This window comes from Scatophagus argus, chromosome 16 (genome assembly GCF_020382885.2).
Source record: "Scatophagus argus isolate fScaArg1 chromosome 16, fScaArg1.pri, whole genome shotgun sequence".
Classification (NCBI taxonomy): domain Eukaryota; kingdom Metazoa; phylum Chordata; class Actinopteri; family Scatophagidae; genus Scatophagus; species Scatophagus argus.
In genome coordinates, this window is record NC_058508.1 from 9,408,015 (window position 1) to 9,414,014 (window position 6,000).

The 6,000-nt window shown below is 41.4% G+C and overlaps 1 long non-coding RNA gene across 1 annotated transcript in view; it reads left to right on the top strand.

Moving 5' to 3' along the window:
* LOC124073627 overlaps window positions 1-4,004 on the top strand; it is a 53,036-nt gene extending 49,032 nt beyond the window's left edge. The window contains exons 2-3 of the long non-coding RNA XR_006845696.1: window positions 140-318; window positions 3,699-4,004. This is a non-coding gene — a long non-coding RNA (uncharacterized LOC124073627). The remainder of the gene's footprint in view (window positions 1-139; window positions 319-3,698) is intronic.
* Window positions 4,005-6,000: the final 1,996 nt, after the last annotated feature.

Here is a 6,000-nt window from a genome sequence, read left to right on the forward strand (position 1 = left end):
CCAAAACAAGCATGGCAGAAACAATTTAGATTTAGAATTTTGTGAAGCAGGGTTGGTGTGGCACAGTTTCCTAATGAATCCACCTTCCCTTAATTATTGTTGAACCCTGTTGTTTGCTCTGTGTCCTACTTTTTTCCAGAGAAGGGTGAGGGGAACAGCAGACCTTCGACATCTATCCCCACCTGGGACCAGGACACACGCATTTCTGTGGTGATCGATGGAGACGATGGCAGTAATGGCCTTAACAGCCAAGCATGGAGGGAGATCACTGGCCATCGATCCGAGCAGCTGTGGGACCGCTGTATGTCCAAGTTAAAGGTAATGTTTCACTGCTTTCTGGTCAGTAGTATGTAAGCAAAGTATTATACCAGGTCAGGTGTCTCTCTCTCTCTCTCTCTCTCTCTCTCTCTCTCTCTCTCTCTCTCTCTCTCTTTCTCTCTCTTTCTCTCTTTCCTCTCCCTTCCCTCTACTCTGCCTCCTTCACTCAGTCAATGTATACCTGCTTGCCTCTGTCAGCTTGCAGCTCTCTCTTTTTTCTTTTCCAACCTTTTCTTCAGTCAACTTGGGTCAATTGTTTTTTTTTGTTTGTTTTTGATTTTTTTTCTTTCTTCAACGTTTTGATGTTTCTGCTTTTAGATGTTCATTCAATTTCCCCACTTTTGGCATAATTTGCTGCAGCAGTGAGACCATGAAAACACAGGAGCAAGATTGCATTAGTATGCTGCCTACTTAGCAGACATGTTATTTTAAGGTTGCTTTGTACATTTTGTCAACAAGGACTTCAACCACATCAGGAGTTCAGAGAGATGCTGGCTGACTGTTTGTAGCTACACGAGTGGAATTTCATCATTGAAAGTTCTTGGATGTTTATGCTTAGACGAATGCTAAAAGCCTGTTCTCTCCCAGAAGATTTCACAGGGCATTGCCATATTCTCCAGTAGTACATCTTAACAGTCGGCCTTTGGGTACTCCACATGCACATAAAACAGTGCCTCTATATTTACTCTTTAAAAGCCCTGCTCCTTGTGCATTCAGGATGCTTTTGGAACAACTGAAGACCAGGCAACACAGCATCTTCTTTAAAGTGGATACTCTTCAACATTTAAAAAAAAAAACAAAAAAACATGTACTTTGTCCTTTTGCAATATCAGCATATCCAAAGGAACCAGCTCTGTCAATTCAGTTTTATTTAGATAGCCCAGAATCACAAATCACAGTTATCCTCAAGGGACAGACCCTTGATTTTGAGGATTTTGACAGATAAACACCTGCCAAAAAATACATTTCATAGGAAAAAAAAGGGAGAAAGAGAGAATAAATTTTGACTTCAAAGATACAGATATATATATAATGTAAAACATAAGAGAAGTATATGAATCGGGGAAGACTTTAAGGAGCTTCGGGTGTAATCAGATAGGACATGAGCAAAATAACCTCCTGCTCACCATGAAGACCTGGAAGGGGAATAGTCCACATGATAGCATGCAAACTAGGGAGAGAGGAGAGACTGAAGATCTTGTGGAGTGACAGTCCAGATCCACATGAGACACCAATAGCCAGAGGAGAGACAGAGAGGGAGAAGTTCCTGGACGGTTGATTGTCAAATGCCTTCCGGTTACAATGCATTTGATAACTTGGACATTAATGATTACTGACACACTCTGAAACTCTGAATTATGTATGTGTATGTGTGAAAAGGGAGAACAGACATCTTCTTCATTTATCCCATATGCTAGCTCTTGTAAAAACACAGTGGCTTTATAGTATTAGCTTCAGTGGGGCTAATTTGTTATAGCTCTCTGCACCAAATACTTTATTTTACACTGCTGCAGTCTATTGATTTGACATTGGCTTTGTTTAAGACAGGCTGTCTGTCGAACTTGAGTATTTCAACACTGTGCAGGAATACAGGCAGCCTCTGAGGCTCAGTCGACTGCCTACACTGGAGACACAACTCAGAGCTCAGCAGCTGTCAATTCAAACTCGATGTGCCTCGCAGGTGCCAGCTCTGCTCTGCCTCTCATAAGCCTTTGTGCATCGATCAAAGCAAACCGCCTGCCCGGGATTCAAAATGCAATACTGCACATTTCTGCAAAGTCAAAATGACCAGTCCCTCAACTTACTGAAGGTTCAATATTGTCAGAGTACTGACACTACAAACCCAGTGGTGTGAATGCATTTAAGAGTGTACCGTATGTACAGCACTGCATGTGTGTGTGAGTGACCGAAGCTGTTAAGATTTGGGGAGCATCATCAGAAGTAAGATCAGTAAGATTAGGAATCAATCATAATCATGGTAGATTTTAAAACAAAAGTCAACCATCAGTTGGAAATAGGAATAATCTGTGCTCACAGTAAGCTAATAGCTGTCACATGAGTGTCAGTTTTACTCTGGCATAAGCACTGCTTAGGACTGTAGGGTTACTTGTGTCGATGCAGAAGTACTTCCCTGCCAGAAAAGTGTGAACAACATTAGCATGTATCTCTGGTTCCTGCTGTAGGATGTCCACCCATAAAAGTTTTGTTTTTGATGAATCATGTTGCAAAAAAAAAAAAAAAAAAAAAAAAAAAGCTGGCAGGAATAAGACAAATATGTTGGATCCAGAAAAGTTTAACTTAAGAAAAAGTATCATCAGCCATTTTTCTCCCCACTGTCTGTGCTGTGCTGTCGTGACTCACCGTGTGTCTGTGTGAGCAGGCATCTGTGTGTGCTATTTGAAGCTGTATGGTCGCAGTACATGGCCTGCTGTGTCTGTCTGATCTCTGGTGGGAGAGGTAGCTCTGGCTGAGCGGTCATGACCCTCCCACACAGTACTGGGAGTGCAGTGGAAGGAAATGCACACTGAATGGCACTGAGCACAATACCCAGTCTTTAAAACCAGCAGCTAATGCATCTGTCATTGAAACACCTGCTGGTGATTGCTTTTATCTCTCCCGAAAATGATCTGGTGTTATTGTCTGTTTCTGTTTTCTTCTCTTGATGGTTACGATCCAAAAAAAAAAAAAAAAAAAAAAAAAAAATGCCTTGAGGTGCTTTGAAAAGCTAAACCAAACCTTTCCTTAATGGCCTCTCAAACATTTCAGAAATTAAGTTTAAGAGCTGAAAATGTTTAGTTTTCAAGCGCAGAATGAATTTCACCGACAGTTTTAACGGCTGCAAAAAGTAAATGGGAAGTTGTTAGACAGACTCTCTGCTCTCTGCTCTGACCTAACCTGACTTTGTCTGCCCCCACTAAGTCCTGACCTGTCTCAACCTGTCGATTTGTGCTTGGTTCCTGCAGCTTTGTTTATCTGACCCAGGCTTGACTCGAATCTATCAGGACAATTTCGCCCCGCTTTCTGCACTTCTTTCAAAAGGACAGAGCATTAGAGTTTTTCCTTTTATAGACACCGCAATTTGCCAGCTTGCCACGTAAAAGGCACCTACGAGAATACAGCAGTTGTGACCACAAGGGAAATTGAAAAAAAGCTGTGAGCTTTGCTTTTTAATATCACGATTTCGGTCTACGACACTCAGTTCCTCGAATAACGAGCCAGTTATCGTCATCAGTGATTATTGTGATTGCCCAGACTTGGCAGGTTTACAGCTTGGAAATTGCCTTGAATGATGGAGCTACTGAGACAAGTTAAGCTGGGATAAAGAAGGGTATTAGAAGGTATTTTTAATTGTGACCTTTATCTTTATTCTGTCTTTAAAGGTCAGTCTCTTATTGGACAGGACATCTTCCTGGGATTGCGGAGTGGTTTTCAGACTGTCAAATCCAGCATGTTCCTTTGCACCTCAAATCATGGCAGCACAGAGCAAAGTGTCCTTGAAACATATGCTCTGTCCGTAATTAAAGGGGAGCTCAAGAAAGGCCCAAAGTAGCTAGAAACATAGTCGATGTTTGTCGATGCTGCACTTCTTACCCAGTTCAAGACATATCAGTCGTACAATGTGATCACCATGACGTAATATTTGGGGGAGAATCAGCCAAATAAAACATGATGGTGTAATAAAATCATCTGAGGTTTTTTTTTTTTTTTTTTTTTTTTTAACGTGGGGTGAATTTTAGACATGGTGCATATGTAAAAATAATAGGAAGGCACAAAGTAACACAAACTTGCCAGGGGGGCCTGAGACCAAGACATGAAATATTTAAATATTTGAACATATCTGAGGGCTTTATGAATCTGCTTACATACACAAGTGAGTTTAGGGAGGATAATAAACTCAAACTGCTCAAACAGCCCAGCCATCAAACAGCAGAAGTTAAATTTATTTTGCTTCCTCTCTGAACACACCTTTAGATTTGTCATCCTTGATTTGTTAAAGTATCAAATTATCAGCTAGCTCAGAGGAGAGATTTGATCTTCATCGTCTCCCTTTGTTATACTCACGAGTGACCCAGTCATACAGAAAATAGATCATGTAAATACTGAGAGACCGTTTAAATCTTTGTTTTGTAGTGGATAGAACCATGGACACTAAATGAAGGAGGAGATGGTGACCTTACTTGCACTTTAAAAGATTCTCAGTCTTCTGTCTAAGTGTTTATTCAGATATGTTTAGAAACCTGATGAGGTATATATTTTTGTGAATTTATTAAAGAAAAAAAATTGTGGTAAGTAGCAGGAGCAAGTATTAGCAGAAAAAAAGATTTTTTTCTATGTTCCCTGTTCCTGTATCTTGTGACCTCTTTTTAAGGGTCCTGCTGCTCAGGATGTAAACCACTGAGCTGGAGCGTGGTCACTAATGAAACACGCTTTTGAACCTTGCATTTTAATGCTTTTTCACTGCACTCCAGTTTTTTCCCTGTGATTGTTTTCGGGGACATCTGTGGAAAGTTTTATTGGAATTACACTCGGAAGAAAATGTGAAGTCTCAGACCGGAACATTGAGGAACTTTGGCACAAAGCAAGACACCTTAGATGCATGGAGTTAACCCAGATCTTCACTAAATCAATACTTGGGGTTGGACTTCAAGGTACCACACATCTCCTGTTCTCCACTGACAGGCCACCTGGGCTCGATACTGTTGTTTTTCTCCATGCAGGAATCTAATACCTTGTAACAAAAGGCATTAACCCTGAGACAGCCTTTCTGCTATGGGCAGCCTTTTTATTTTTTCTCAGAGACCCAGAAAGCAGAGATGTACCACGTAGACTGAGATTTTATCTTGACACCCAACAGCTACAGTTTTTCCTGCAGTTCCTCTGAGCTGCTGTACACTGTCTCAACAGCATTGTTCATAATAATATATCTTGTCTTTGAATCACCAGCAGCTTTAGAGATCCTCCAAGAATCCGCTTGTCCCCACCATGCGGACAGAAAGGAATGGCCTTGTAGGCAGAGCACATCGATACAAACCACAAAGAGAGCTGATCCAATTTGATGCCATATGCACGGTGAGCAACATTTGATACAGACGGATTCCTTAAACATTGATTAAATGCCATTGATAAACCTGTAGAGCCCAGCTGCAGTCTTTGCAGCAAGAGCAGATCCAAAGTCTCTCCCAGCGAGCCTCTAAGGGTGATACCACTGCTGATGTTTTTGGTAGTGTCTGCTCTGACTATCTTCAAGAAAAAAAACATTCTGTTGCAGAGGCAGCTACATTTAAACAAGCTTTTGCCATGTGTTTTCGCAGTCACATGCACCATCCTTCTGTTTATTAATGAGTTTATGTTTCCATCCAGAGAAGAGAAAAAGTTTTCCCAGAAGATGTTGGAAGAGAAAAAGAAAATCTTAAAGCAAGTTTATAGCATCCCCCCTCTCGCTCTTTTTTCCCCCTCTCTGTCATCATCAGGCTGCGTCCATCCAAATTTGGAGGACAGTGTTGTATTATTAGTAGAGGGCTCTCCCGACCAGCACAGCTGCGTGTGGGTTGTGCATCACTGATGCTGTGAGACGCAGTCGAGCAAACGCCTCTCCATCAGCTTTTATCTGCGCTTCACATACAGCTGGAGGCAGAATAAACGGGCGCAAAACTTGTAGCCAGTGATATCATTGTGGGAAAA